Source organism: Corvus kubaryi, unplaced genomic scaffold, assembly GCF_017639235.1.
Source record: "Corvus kubaryi isolate FWS band 111438036 unplaced genomic scaffold, C.kubaryi_AGA036_p1.0 66, whole genome shotgun sequence".
In the NCBI taxonomy this organism is placed as follows: Eukaryota; Metazoa; Chordata; class Aves; order Passeriformes; family Corvidae; genus Corvus; species Corvus kubaryi.
In genome coordinates this window covers 25,622,373-25,635,296 of record NW_024582054.1, presented here as the reverse complement: position 1 = coordinate 25,635,296, position 12,924 = coordinate 25,622,373, and the positions used below count along the sequence as shown (strand labels likewise).

Genomic DNA, 12,924 nt, shown 5'->3' with positions numbered 1-12,924 from the left:
TAGGTGATCTACTGTGAGCCAGATTTCAAAACACATATCATGTTTTCTTCAGGTCAGTTTAAATTCAGGTTCAGATGAGAAATAATCACAAATGCTTTACTCAACTGATGGCATATAATTGTTTCCCAACATTAATTTGGTCAAGTGGAAAACTTCATGTTAATAAAATTGCCACCATTCTCTTACTCTATATTGTAAAGTGTTGTGAATTCCATTCCATATTCTGTGCATCGAGATGCTCAGTGTTGAGAAAGAAGTGTCTTGAAAGAGAACTGCACCCCACAAAATACGCATTTCAGAGCCAAACCCCAAACAAATCCTACTCCTAAGCCTCAGATCACTCAAAAAGTGACTCAATAAATTTTGGCTTCTCTACCATTGAATTTAAGTGAATTAAGATATTAAGACCTTAACTCACTAAGATTTCTTTTAAATGCCTCCCTTCTGTATAATAATTTTTTGATTTACGTATTTTCTGCTGTGGCTTGTGAAGATTCCAATGTCCCAAAAGAACAGGCCTTTTAAGTGGATGGTACAGGTGTCCAGTTTTGACATAGAGAAGCAGTCTAGACTTGCCTCTTGGCTGCTGTTTAATGCAATCTCTGGAAAAATGAAAAAGTAGACTTAAACCTACCCTACTAAAATGTTTTAAAGTCCAGGTCACTTATTTCCCAATAATCTATCTTAAATCTGATTCCTGCTCTAAAGATAACAAAGATTTAGAGATCCAAGGCTATTTCATATGTGTTCTTTTGTGCTTTCTGATGATATTTTATTTAGAAAAAGATATACTTTTCTTTGTAAGGTATTTCTGTTTTGCTAGGATAAATAATATTCAGAAATATTTTCTTGATGTCCAAAATTATGTGTATACCTCTATCCATTTCTGATACTGAATTGGATAATGTTAAAAAAGAACAATAAAGGGGGATGTTTTGCTACAAACATTAGTTTTGGAATGAAAACATTTTCATCTATGAGGCTCCATTTGTTCTGCAGTTAACAAATACTTCAATTGACACTGTTGTCAAACCAAGGACATAAAACTGAGAGTGTGATATGTTATCTACTGCCAATTACGTAAGCTCATGATGCATAAGTTATTGCAAAAAATGAGGTCATGACCCCTAAACTGACTCGTTTTGAAGTTGTAGTTCTTTATAAAGCCTTGCGCATATTTGTTTATTTTAGTTGGTTAACTCTTAACTGAATTTATGCAATTGCTTATGAGAATGATTGTATGGCATTTAAGAAAAAGCAGACTCTTTCATCTACAGAAATACTGATTTGTTGATATGCTTATAGAGAGGTGAATCTGACTAAACCATGGATTTTAGTTCCTAATCAAAGAACTTAGATTAAGTTCCTTATCAAAGAGATGCTTGAAAATAAATATTTTTGACAATCAAATGTAAATATTAAAGCTATTGCAGTATGTTATCTTGCAATGAGCAAGAGGATTAGGACTCAACCTCTCCAGTCCTTGTCTTACCTTTTTTATGATCTTTTTTGGCAAAGCTATACTAATCACTGAATTTTCCCTTTTGCTTTCAGTTCTCTTTCTGTATGACTAATATGACTAAAAGTAATGTTTACCATGTGAAAATAGTGTGTAAGTAATAGACTTAAACCTTCATTTGAAAAATGCCAGCAAAACTGGGAAGAGTGTTAAGTGAAGAAACCACTCCACTTGGAACTGGAACAGTGAGGTCCTTTTTCATGTCTCGGGCAGATGTTCCAGAAACTTTAAGAATAAAGATATTGTGATGCTAAATATACTTAGCACCTTCATTCTAATGCAAGGGGTTTGTTAGAGGATCATTTAGCTAACGGTTTTTTTTTAATTTAGAAAGAAAAATAGTATGACTTTTAAATATTATTTCTTTTCAAAACTTGGTGGAATTATGACCTTTGAGATGATTTAACAAAGCCTCTCCTAGAACAGCTAGTAGTCCTTGTTCTTCCTCATTCAGGTCAAGGACTGAAAACCAGGTGTTTCATACTCTAGTAAATGACTTTACCAAGTGGTTTCCTTTTTTTTCCCTTGTGTTTTTGGGACCCCCTCAGCTACCTCTGTTGCTCTGCAACTTGCTAGCTACATATAAACAGTTACCTATTCACTGACCTGGGGAAAGACCAATGCAATAGTTTGATGGGCAGTCTGAGTTCAAGCCCTTGTTCAATCAATGGTTATTTATTTATACAAAATGAAACAGGTCCAACAGGAGATACAGAATACAATAATAGCCTGATATTTTGGTGGCCAGAAAGACTGCCTGGAATACAGGATTCTGACATCTTGCAGAACAGAAACTTGAAATCTGGACTCCTGTGCCACCAGTCAGTGTCTTGATCACAGGATGATTATCTAGGAGGGGTGGCAGTTTTCTTGCTCTTTGATGTATTTCATCCTAGGCATGAGAATCTTCCCCAGGTAAGAACTCTGTAAGAACTGGTAAGTGCCTGAAAAGGGTTTGGTCTCAAGAGATTATAATTTCTCAGTGAAAGAATGCATTGCTGTGAACTCCAACAGGGACATGAGTAGAGTTTTCACGACCATGTAGGTCCAGAATGGTTTGTCCATTGTGAAGATCCATCAATGTCCTGAGCTTGAAGGAGAGGTCAACAAGCAGTACTGGAGGTCATAAGTCTCAGGAAGCCTGCAGAATGCCAAATCATATGTCTGTGTAAGTGTCAGACTTGTAAATCATCTGTTGGTACAAAAGTTTAACAATGGGGAAATGGTCACATACAAATAAAGGGATTAGGCTTATGAGTCTGGCTGCTTTTAAACACTTCAGCTGACATTGATAGGAAACCAGGACATTAAACCAGGAGCCTGACACGTGATCTGTTGCCAGTTGCCTTCAAATTACCATGTCTGATGAGAGAAAAAAAGAGATGAAGTGAATGGAGAAATGGGACAGGTCATCTGGACTCTGATAATTAATGTTCCCTAGAAAATAAAAGTTTTGAAACTTTCCTGGAAATGAAGTTTTATGATCTGCTACAACAGCCCACAGGGGGAATGCTGCAACCTACACATATTGACAATTGTGGTATTACCAGACAATTAATTTTTATGAGTAATTTCCAGAGCAACCCTCAACCATGCAGTCACGCATACAGTGGAACAGTGTGCCATGGAATTGAGACTCAGCTAAAGGCCAAAGATTATACAGATTTATTAATATTTGCAAAAAAGATCCTAACAGCAGAGAGCAAATTGAGCAACAGAAGGGGGAAGAAGGAATGGACTTGACAATAAAATGAGCTCTGTAAGGATATGATCCAGAGCATGGTGAACTCAACAGAAAGATTTCCCATTGATTTTTTAAGATCTTGGATAGATCTCAAGAGAAATGAGACACACCGTCTTAAACCTTTCCCCCTACTTTCTCCATCTGAATGGAAAATACATTCTTGTTCACAACTGGCATACCCTTTAGTGATCAAGAATTGCAAGCAAAATGTTGATCACATTTGAGATGTAGAGCCAAGAATCCCTACCTAAGCAGTCCCAGAAGTGGCTCTCCAAGGGCTAAGCAACTGGCAAATTCTCTCTAACAGTACCTTCATATTTGTATCAGACTCAGAATAGTCTTCCCCTGTACTTAATGTTGCAAACCCATTCTGCTTTCTCGCTTAAAACAGAGAGAATAATGGAGTAACTGGATTTATAATTTCATTTCTCTTAAATCCTTCTCCATGCACACTTTACTTGCAAAGGTAATTTAGTTGTCCTCTACTTATGTTTAGTCTAAATAGTAATAGCTGTTACTTTTAAACAGCTATTAAATACTTCAGTAGTTCTTAAACCATGCCAAGGAATACTTGGAATAAAAAACAATGAACAGAGATGACTGGACATGAAGTTGTAGAACTGAATTTGTTTATATATCATTCAGAAGAAAATAATAGTTCTGTCAAAGTCGCTGTTAAAGGCTGTTAGAGAAAATAATATACTTTGCAGAGTCTACACAGATCATGGATTATGGCCCCAAGTGATAGATCTCCAAGATAAGCTTGGTTATCTATTTTCAAAATTTTTCCTTCTGTGGGAAAAATAGATTGCTGCCTAATGTAAGTAATGTTTGAGAAACTCATCCTGCTGTGATAGCAACTCTTATTTCATCTTACACACTGAAGGACATAATTTATCTTAACACTAGGCGTTGAGCGAGGCCAGCTATGGGGAAGTAGTACTAATAGGGTTTCCTTTTACTGCTGCACTCACTTGAAATATACAGTCAAGCCAAGCCTGGTTTAAGGACTCTGTTGGTTATTTTCTTTAACATGGTGTGAAAGACCAAGGCTGCTTTATTGCAATGGAAGGATAAGTTACCAGCAAGACGTGCTGAGTTGAGGAGCTGGTGACAACAAGAAAGAGAAATTGTCATTACTTCCCGTCACTTTGGAGATACAAGAATAAACTTCCTTACAGAGAAAACCAGAACATTTTCAATGGAGAATGCTCAATAGACAGTGCTACTGTTTGGTGGGTTGCAGCCTTCTCAGTGTCCAGCAGGTCAGGAGTGAGCACTTCCACATCACTCAGCACAAGCCTCTCACCTTGCCCAGGCCATACATGACTGGAGCACCTGCTTCTCATCTTCTTGTCAATCTGGATTCCATCTGTATCAGAAAGCCCAAATTCCATGGTCTGAGGATTTACCCACTCCCTTCACAAGCATTGCAGGTACTGGCTTTCACACTGTGAAATCACTCTGTGTTGCTTCCTCCAGGATCCTGTAAGGTAGCATCAGTGGAGACAATTGTCCTTCACCTAGCCTCAACACATACACAAACCCCTTAACAACAAGCACTGGCATCTCCTTCTTCAAGGTGATTCTGACCTAGGGGGCACAGCACGAGCACTGCCTAAAGCTTTGCAACAGAGCAGAAAATATGCAGTAGAATTGGATTAAAAGAACAAAAATGGAAAAGACCTGCAGTTTTCTGCTGTTACAGCACTGGACATGAAACAGCACTTCCAGTTTAAAGTCTGTCAAATGACGAAGCACAGATAGTGCATTTGGAGTTATCAGTTTAACTTTTGTCCCAGACCTTCCTGAGGACACTGGGAATCCCTCTATGTTTGATAAACCACAATAGAGGCTCTTTCCTCAAGGACAGGTAAACACATAGACATTAACAGTCAGGTTGTAAAGGATAACTGAGCTTACCCAAGGACTTGTTTTCTCAGGTTCATCTGCACTATCAGCTTGAGCATATCTGTGAAGGTCCCCTTGGGTCATGCAGGTTGCCCTCTTTGTCTTGGTCTCAGGATTTTTTTATCAAGTTCCCTGTCCACAAAGAGGTGCGGCAGAGTGATGCCTGAAAACCTGGTTCTGTTCACTCTATCAGTGCCACAGTAGATCTAGTTTTTTACCAGGATGCCCCAGTGACTCAAAGAATGAGGGGGACACAGACTTTATCTGTAGAAAGTATATTAAAAATCTGGTATGTTGCCACAAATAATGTAAGATGGAAAATCCTGATTCAAAAATCAGGATTCAAAGGTGAATATGAGTTTATTGGGCAGAGACAATTATTTAATCCATGCTGTGAAGCAACAAACCCACTAGTATCCTGATCTTGGTTTTATCTGGAAAGTGATGATAAAGGCAAAGATGATATTGTTGTATGTCTACGACAAAATTAGTAGATTTTTCTGTGGACCCCATCCAAATACTACTGAAGCCTCCAGGAAAAAGCCCCACAAAACCTCACAAAAACAAAAGGTGCTTTTCTGTGCTTGCATACCAAAGTAGATGTGTATCGGTTTTGCTTTTAAACACAAACCTTAGGATGCATCCAGACCCATCCAGCACATGCTTACACAGCTGATGTGTACGTTTCTCCTTTTTCCACTCTCATCAAAAGGTTCATCAAAGCTGTGGAGATGTTTGATATTCCTGGTGAGACGAGGTCAGTGCCCCTCTCTTGGAGCTGGTTCATATGAAGTGGAGGCTGAAAGGGGACAGAGGGCAGAGGGAGAGAATGGGTACTATTTTTAGCACAGAGACATTTATCAGTAGCCTTGGCATCACTGGAAATCAGCAAAGAGAAGTCTCTGTTGGGGACATGATACACGAAATAATATACAGAAGACATGTGGAGACCTGCAAATAGCAGACTCCCCTATGGTCACACCATTGACACCTGTTTGCATTCAGATTCTATCATACTTGTGTGCCAGTATTTCAGACTTATTATTTTTTCCCTTAGTCTTTTAGGGGGTAGCACAGATGGTGACTTCTCTTGTGTGTTTTGCCCTTTACACTTGTTTCTAGTGACCACCTGACTGCCTTCATTGTGGTTCTGTTCTTTTCAGAGTGCTATTGATTATATACGGCACTTTGTGGGAACCTGGTATAAAGGGACAGCTTTATAAGCCATCATGGCTTATAAAGGTATCTATTTTTATCAACCTGAGCAATTGTTGCTTAGAAAAAGAGACCCCTACTTCCCAGGCTGTGTGTTGCTGACCTCGGTTAGTCCGAACTCCTTTGACCTCAGTGCAGCTTAAGCGATGTGACAGCCGAGTCAGCCCCTTTAATTCCAGTCTGTGTGAGGCTCATGTGATAATCATGCACTTGCTCTGTCAGAGGAACCGGCAAAGAGTGATTCTGTCTGTACTTGCTCCCTGCAGCAGACCTCTTTCTTGCCTTCTCTCTTCCACCAGATTCCTTTCATTTCGTTGGTTCTATTCAGGAACAAAGAGGACTTTGTTGAATTGCCTTTGTGGTTTATTTTCCTGAGCCTTGGAAGATAGCAGACTTTTGCCACCATTTTATCCAATCCTTTATCACATGCACAATACCCTGAATGCTTAACGGAGGCTAGTGTGTGTTAGCCTAACTATCTGCTTTTTTTTTTTTTCATGTTTGAAGCCAAGGCTTACTTCTGGATGCCAAGTTAGGAATAATGGCTGGAGTAAAAACTCAGGGAGGGGTCTGTCCATGCGGCTGCAATAAAGGATTCAGTCAGAGGAGCTGTAGTCATCAGTAGCTTTCATCTTGTTTTTCATGTTCTCTGGTTTTACTAGGCCCCCCATGCCTATGTAGAAATCTATTTCTTTACAGGTGTAGAACACATCTTCATCAAATGGTCTTTGGCACATGTTCAAAAAGAGATAAAAATGCATTGGCTGGCCACTACAGTTGTTAATATTTTGCAGTTTTTATCTGAGCCTGTAAAAGTGTTTTGACATGCTAAGGTGCTGCAGTCTGCACAGATGCAGAAAGGCAGTTCAAAAGAGTGAGATGAAGGACTCTAATTTATAGATTTTACCATAAAAGTCTTCTCCAAATCTCAGGACAAGTCAGTAGTGTGGTGAAGACTAAAAAGAGCAGCTGACTCTGATCTTCTGCCCTAACCACTGTCCCAGCTGCTTTTCACATGACCTGCCACTCTACCTATTCCCAACATATAGCTCTCAATGTGTTTTCTTTATTTAATGCATCAAAACATGTTTTTTAAAACAGTGGAAAATGTAGCCATTACTCAAGGCTGTCCTTGAGTGATAACTTTGTCTGTTTTGTCTATTGCCAGAAGGACACAGTGTGGTCCTGGAGTCTCTGGACAAGGTAATCACTGAGAATTGCTTCATCAAACCTCTTCCCATGAGGGAAGAGATCTATAATCTTTGTTTTTAGTGGAAGAGACTAACGTATCTGAAAGGGTAGTAGGCATCAAAATACAGTGCTTCTGAACTCTGTTAAAAAAGGTCGGGCAGTGTTTAATCCCGAGAGTGATCTCATGGACCTTGAGAGAATTTCATCAAGGATGTAGTTAGTCTGTATTTTGCAATAATCTGAAGGAAATAAGCTTGACATTTCAGAGATAAAGCTCACAAGCAGTACCATTCCAGTCACCCAATGTTCTTTGTAAATGGGATTTCTGTGCTGTTTATTTCTAAAAAAGTCTCATGTTCAAAACCTGAAACTTTCAGCCCTTACTTGAGCAAAAATTACACAGAAACCAGCATGAATAGTGCCTAGAGCAAAGTGAAATAAAAGCTGGAGGATCTGGTGCTGTGTTATTTGGCTCGTGCTGCAGAACTTCAGCGAATTTGTCTCTAGTGAGAAAAGTGAGCAGTTTTGACAGCTTTTATTATATTGAATTACAGTTACAAATAGGGGCATTGGTTTGCAGAACATTTGAAAGCATGATAAACACAGTCCTAATGAGAAAGATGTTTCTTTTTATTTGACAGAACACCACTGTTTTTTCTCATGCATACAAGTCCACCAAAAAAAAAAAAAAAAGACCCGGTTATTTGAGGCAAAATTCCTGAAATATTATTCTCTAAATCTCTAAGCATTCACTTATTACTTTTTATTCACAAAAGTATTTGATGATTATATTGTCTACAAAAATTGTAGCAGTGATAAAAGAAAATAAAATTGTTAGTTCAAACATAGAGTACCACAGTGTTTTCTTACGAATTTAAGTATGAATTTAAAATCAAACACGCTTTTCAACATTAAAAATCTTATTGTCCAGAGGATAAATGGTTCTTGCAGGGAGGGAATTGCTTATATCCCTCATGCAATTATAGTCTTTGGGTTGTTTAACTCTGGTTTCACCCACCATGGTGCTTTTTGAACTTTAAAGCCTGCAGTGAGGAACTTGTACTGCAGAAGAAAACAATTTAACATCCACGTGCACATAACAGTTGTAGCAAGCTCACTGGAGAGAAATCTGTTTGTAAAGCAGCTAGTGTTATGGGTGCTGCTAAAAATAGCAATAATAGCAAGATAATTTTGCTTATCCACCAGTAACACTTGCAAGTGAAGGCATTTTGCTGCAGCTGTTAGGGATTCAATCACTTCTAACAAAGGTGTTTAGTCCAAGACGCTGGGATTTTACATGAGTGTGAATTTCACTGAAAACCATTTAGCTCTGCTGTCTGTTGTGCTTCTAAACTTGCATCCCTCTCCATCTTCTTTAAACATAAAGGGTTGCTGTTGCCTGTGCAGGTTCATTCTCTTATGCTGGTCCCACACACAGACCCATATATTCCATCACCTCTTTTACTTTTGATGGCAGTAAAATGGAACCAGGAGGTTATTGCTATTCACACAAGTTTTCACACTTTTGAGCCCTCCCCACAGGTACGTCTGTGTGTGCATGCCCTTGACACATGCATGTCCCTGCGAGCAAATGTGCTTACCTTGCTGGTTTTCTAATTTTCTGAGGAATTTTCAGGAGACTTAACTGAGCTTTGTTTCTGCTGGCTGAGCAACTTCCTTACTTCTTCCTTACTTCTTCACTTGCCTGTTCCTCTCTGTCCTCCCCGCATGCCTGCCTCAAACACTGCAGCCTGCTGAGATCAAGCCTGTGAGCCGCCCCGGGCAGGGACACCTTTCCTGGTGCCTCCTGACAGCATTGCCTGTTCTCTTCAAGTTCATCAGTCCAGGAACTCGCTCCTTGTGTGCTGATGCAGTGGGGTGCAGTACCAGCTGAGAGGAAGCTGCCACGAAAGCCACAGGAGCAGAATGCATATGGAAATGAAGCAAGACACGACAAACCTGCCGCTAGGGCAGCCTCAGCTCACCCAAACCGTGCTGAGCAGAGGTACAGCTGAAGGAATTTTTCATGTGTTATCACATCCTCAAAGCTTGTTTTTCAGGGCATAGAAATGCTTTTTGTTGTCTCAGAAGCCACCTCCTGCACATTTACAACTTTTAAATCAGCCTCACTTGGATTCAGCAGAATTAGGGATAGGGAAATCCTATTAGGTCTTATTATCATTTGAGCTACTAGAGCAGTATTGTTCTATATGTTAATTTGCCAAGCACTCTGTTCCTGTTTAAATAACTCAGTGTAAACACCATGTAATTACTGTCTGTGCCTCTTAATACATATTAATATGTTTGAATAAAGATTTTTAGTATTTCCCTTAGAGTTCAAACACCTTCCTGCCTCTTTTTAAAGATTTAGCTATTCCTCCTCATCAAGAAGGTCATGTTAGTTTTGATGAGGCACTGGAGGGAGGGTGAAACTACACTGACAGCTTATGCCATATGTCCTTTAGCCAAAATGCTTTTGGACTGCCTGTTGAACCAACTGATTCCCTTAAGACAAAATGCAAAAGGAATATTGTCTCTCAAAACCTCTTTAGAAGCACAGTGAAGAAGGAAATGCCTACTTTGGCTTCTTGCACCCCACACAGATTATTCCCAGTGGCTGCTCGAAGTGATGCACGGGAGAGTACATGTTCTCTCATGTGCTCCAGCCCTTGGAGAGGTAGCATAGGTGGGAAAAAGCTACCATCACAGGCAGAGAATGAGTTTATTTGATTGAGATGATTTTAATCCAGTGCATCTACTCCCTGTGCAGCAGTCTGGTCTCTCAGCTCACGCCCTTGCAATCCCAGCTCACTGGAAGACACCTTCCCTTCTCTCCCTCTGCCAGCCATTCCCATCCAGTCCCACCCTGGCAGCCTTCTTACTTCATGGTCAGGGTTTCTGCAGAGTGGTGTGCTCTGGCATTGCGTGGAGCACCTCTGGGATCTTGGGGCTGTGGTTAGCACTGCTGCAGTCCCAGAGCAATGAGGTGGCACCTTCCCTCTGCAGAAGAGTTGCTGCCCTGGCCACACTGAAACCTTCACTAATGACAGACCTAAAGTAAAGAGGTGTGTGCCCAAAAGTAAGGACCTTTACCTGAGGCTAGTAAAGATGCTGGCCTGATGCAAGGTGACATTCAGGTGGAGATCTTTTAATGCCAGGTGAGAAAGAAGATGCAGCCCTGGAAGTGTGTTCCTAGAAGAAAGGCTGACAGCTCTTACTGACACCATGGTGACACTCTGCCATGTTGTTACCAGAGTCCCCACTGCTCCAGGCAGCAAGCTGCCCAGTGAAAAAGGACCTGATGGTGCTGGTCGACAACAGCTGAACATGAGCCAGTGTGTGCCCAGGTGGCCAAGAAGGCCAGTGGCATCCTGGCTTATATCAGCAATAGTGTAGGACAAGGGCAGTGATTTTCCCCCTGTACTTGGCACTGGTGAGGCCACACCTTGAGTCCTGTGTCCAGCTTTGGACCCCTCACTCCAAGAAGGACATTGAGGTGCTGGAGTGTGTCCAAAGAAGGCCAATGGAGCTGGGGAAGGGTCTGGAGCACAAGTCTGATGAGGAGCAGCTGAGGGATCTGGGGGTGTTTAGCCTGGAGAAAAGGAGGCTCGGGGAGACCTTATTGCTCCTTACAACTAACTGCCTGAGAAGAGATTGTGGCGAGATGGGGGTCAGTCTCTTCTTTTTAAGTAAGCAATAGGATGAGATAAAAAGGCCTCAAGTTATGCCAGGGGAGGTTTACATTGGATACTAGGAAGCATTTATTCAACAAAAAGCTTGTCAGACATCGGGGAGGGGTGTGCCCAGTGGTGGGGTTGAGTCACCACACCTTGAGGTATTTAGAAGGCAAATAAATGTAACACTCAGGGACATGGTTTAATAGTGGACTTGACAGTGCTGCATTACTGGGGGGACTTGATGATCTAAAGGTTCTTTTCCAACCTAAGTGGTTCTATGATTCTATGATTTTGTTGCTGTGGCTGGCGTGCAACATCATCAAGCTGGAGAGACATCCAGGGCCTGTTATCTGTGAGATGGACTTCTCTGCAGGCTGGTGGGTCATCAGGTCTCTTTATGGTGACAGTTAAAAACAGAGAGAGAGAACATGGAGACACACTTCAAAGAAGGAGATGAGTGGGTAGAAAAGGAGTGAGGGAGCCAAAGCCATGGTGTTGGCTTAGGAATCTGGAGATATATGTGTATATTTGGTCGCCTTAGGGCTACCTCCCTGGTCTGGACAGAGACTGAAGTTCCTGGTGGCTGGAACAGAAGTGGAAAGAAACCTTTGTACATGCTATGTGACTGGCAGTGGAGCTGGAAAGGGACACTGCCTTGGAAGGAGCATGTGGGGAGAGGAGCGAAAGATGGACGCTGCCAGAATGATTTCTTGGTGACCTGGCTTATGGGTGGCTTACTGGTGGCCTGGAATGGGTTATGCAAGAGGCTGCAATGACCTGTCCAGCCTGTCACCCCAGATTTGTCATGCTGAGGTCAAGTAGCTGATCACATGCTCTGCTGGGAGCTCGCAGGCAGCCAGACCCATACTTGTATTGATACAGTGCCTGAATCTCTGTAGGATATTGTCAGTAGAGTTTGCTCCGGTGCTGAAAAGTGTTCTGCTGCCAATATCTGAGGTAGGATGAAAACCTTAGCTCCTATGGCACAGAACAGTGTTTCAAATAGCTGCTCCTTTGCAGGTGTCTGGTGTAGTTGCCAGTTATCTCTGAGCCTTCTGTTTAGGGCTTAGAAAGGGGAAGAGTGGAAATCTCTTTGGTGAGGTATTTCTGGAGGATACTAAGGAGTTCCATTAGTTTGTTTGGGTATTTGGAGAGTGCTCATAGGACAAGAACTTGTACCAGCCTTCTGCATTTTCAGTGGGCACATTGCATGAGCAGACCAGCTGGCTAACCTCACAGACCTCTATTGCAGTTGCACCCATAACTGGTGAGCCTTGAACAGGTTGTCAGCAACTGGTGAGAACTTAGAGTGGCAAAACTCTCTAAGGCAACTGCAGAAGTTTTCTCTTTCACTATAGGTTTGTAGAAGGAGAACAGCAGGAAGCCCTGACGTTGGTCTGATGTATACAGAAGTGTTGCCTCCACCAAGGGTAGCCCTACATGCACAGCACAAACTCTTTCAGGGAGAATGGACGCCTCCTGTGAGCATGAAGAGACTGACATGAAGAGAGGATAACACTGTGTCCCATGTCTGCCATCAGTCTAGGACAGCTGCCCTTATCTATGGCATCAGTCTTGTCTATGTCTTGGAGGTTCACCTGAGCAAGTCTGTCCACCTGACACAATGGACTGTTTTTAAGAAGGCAGAACTTGTGATAGGTGGGAAA

The 12,924-nt window shown here is 41.5% G+C and overlaps 1 long non-coding RNA gene across 3 annotated transcripts; it reads right to left on the bottom strand.

The window, feature by feature from the left end:
* Positions 1-2,178: 2,178 nt before the first annotated feature.
* LOC121673592 lies at positions 2,179-11,135 on the bottom strand. Of its 3 annotated transcripts, none has more exons than XR_006019249.1 (4): positions 9,182-11,135; positions 6,493-6,709; positions 5,806-5,973; positions 2,179-4,749 (listed from the first exon to the last, which is right to left on the bottom strand). It is a non-coding gene; the product is annotated as an uncharacterized LOC121673592 (long non-coding RNA). The 3 variants fall into 3 exon arrangements; XR_006019248.1 differs by lacking the exon at positions 6,493-6,709 and having other exon boundaries at positions 2,179-2,660; positions 4,573-4,749; XR_006019247.1 differs by lacking the exon at positions 6,493-6,709 and having other exon boundaries at positions 9,182-11,133.
* Positions 11,136-12,924: the final 1,789 nt, after the last annotated feature.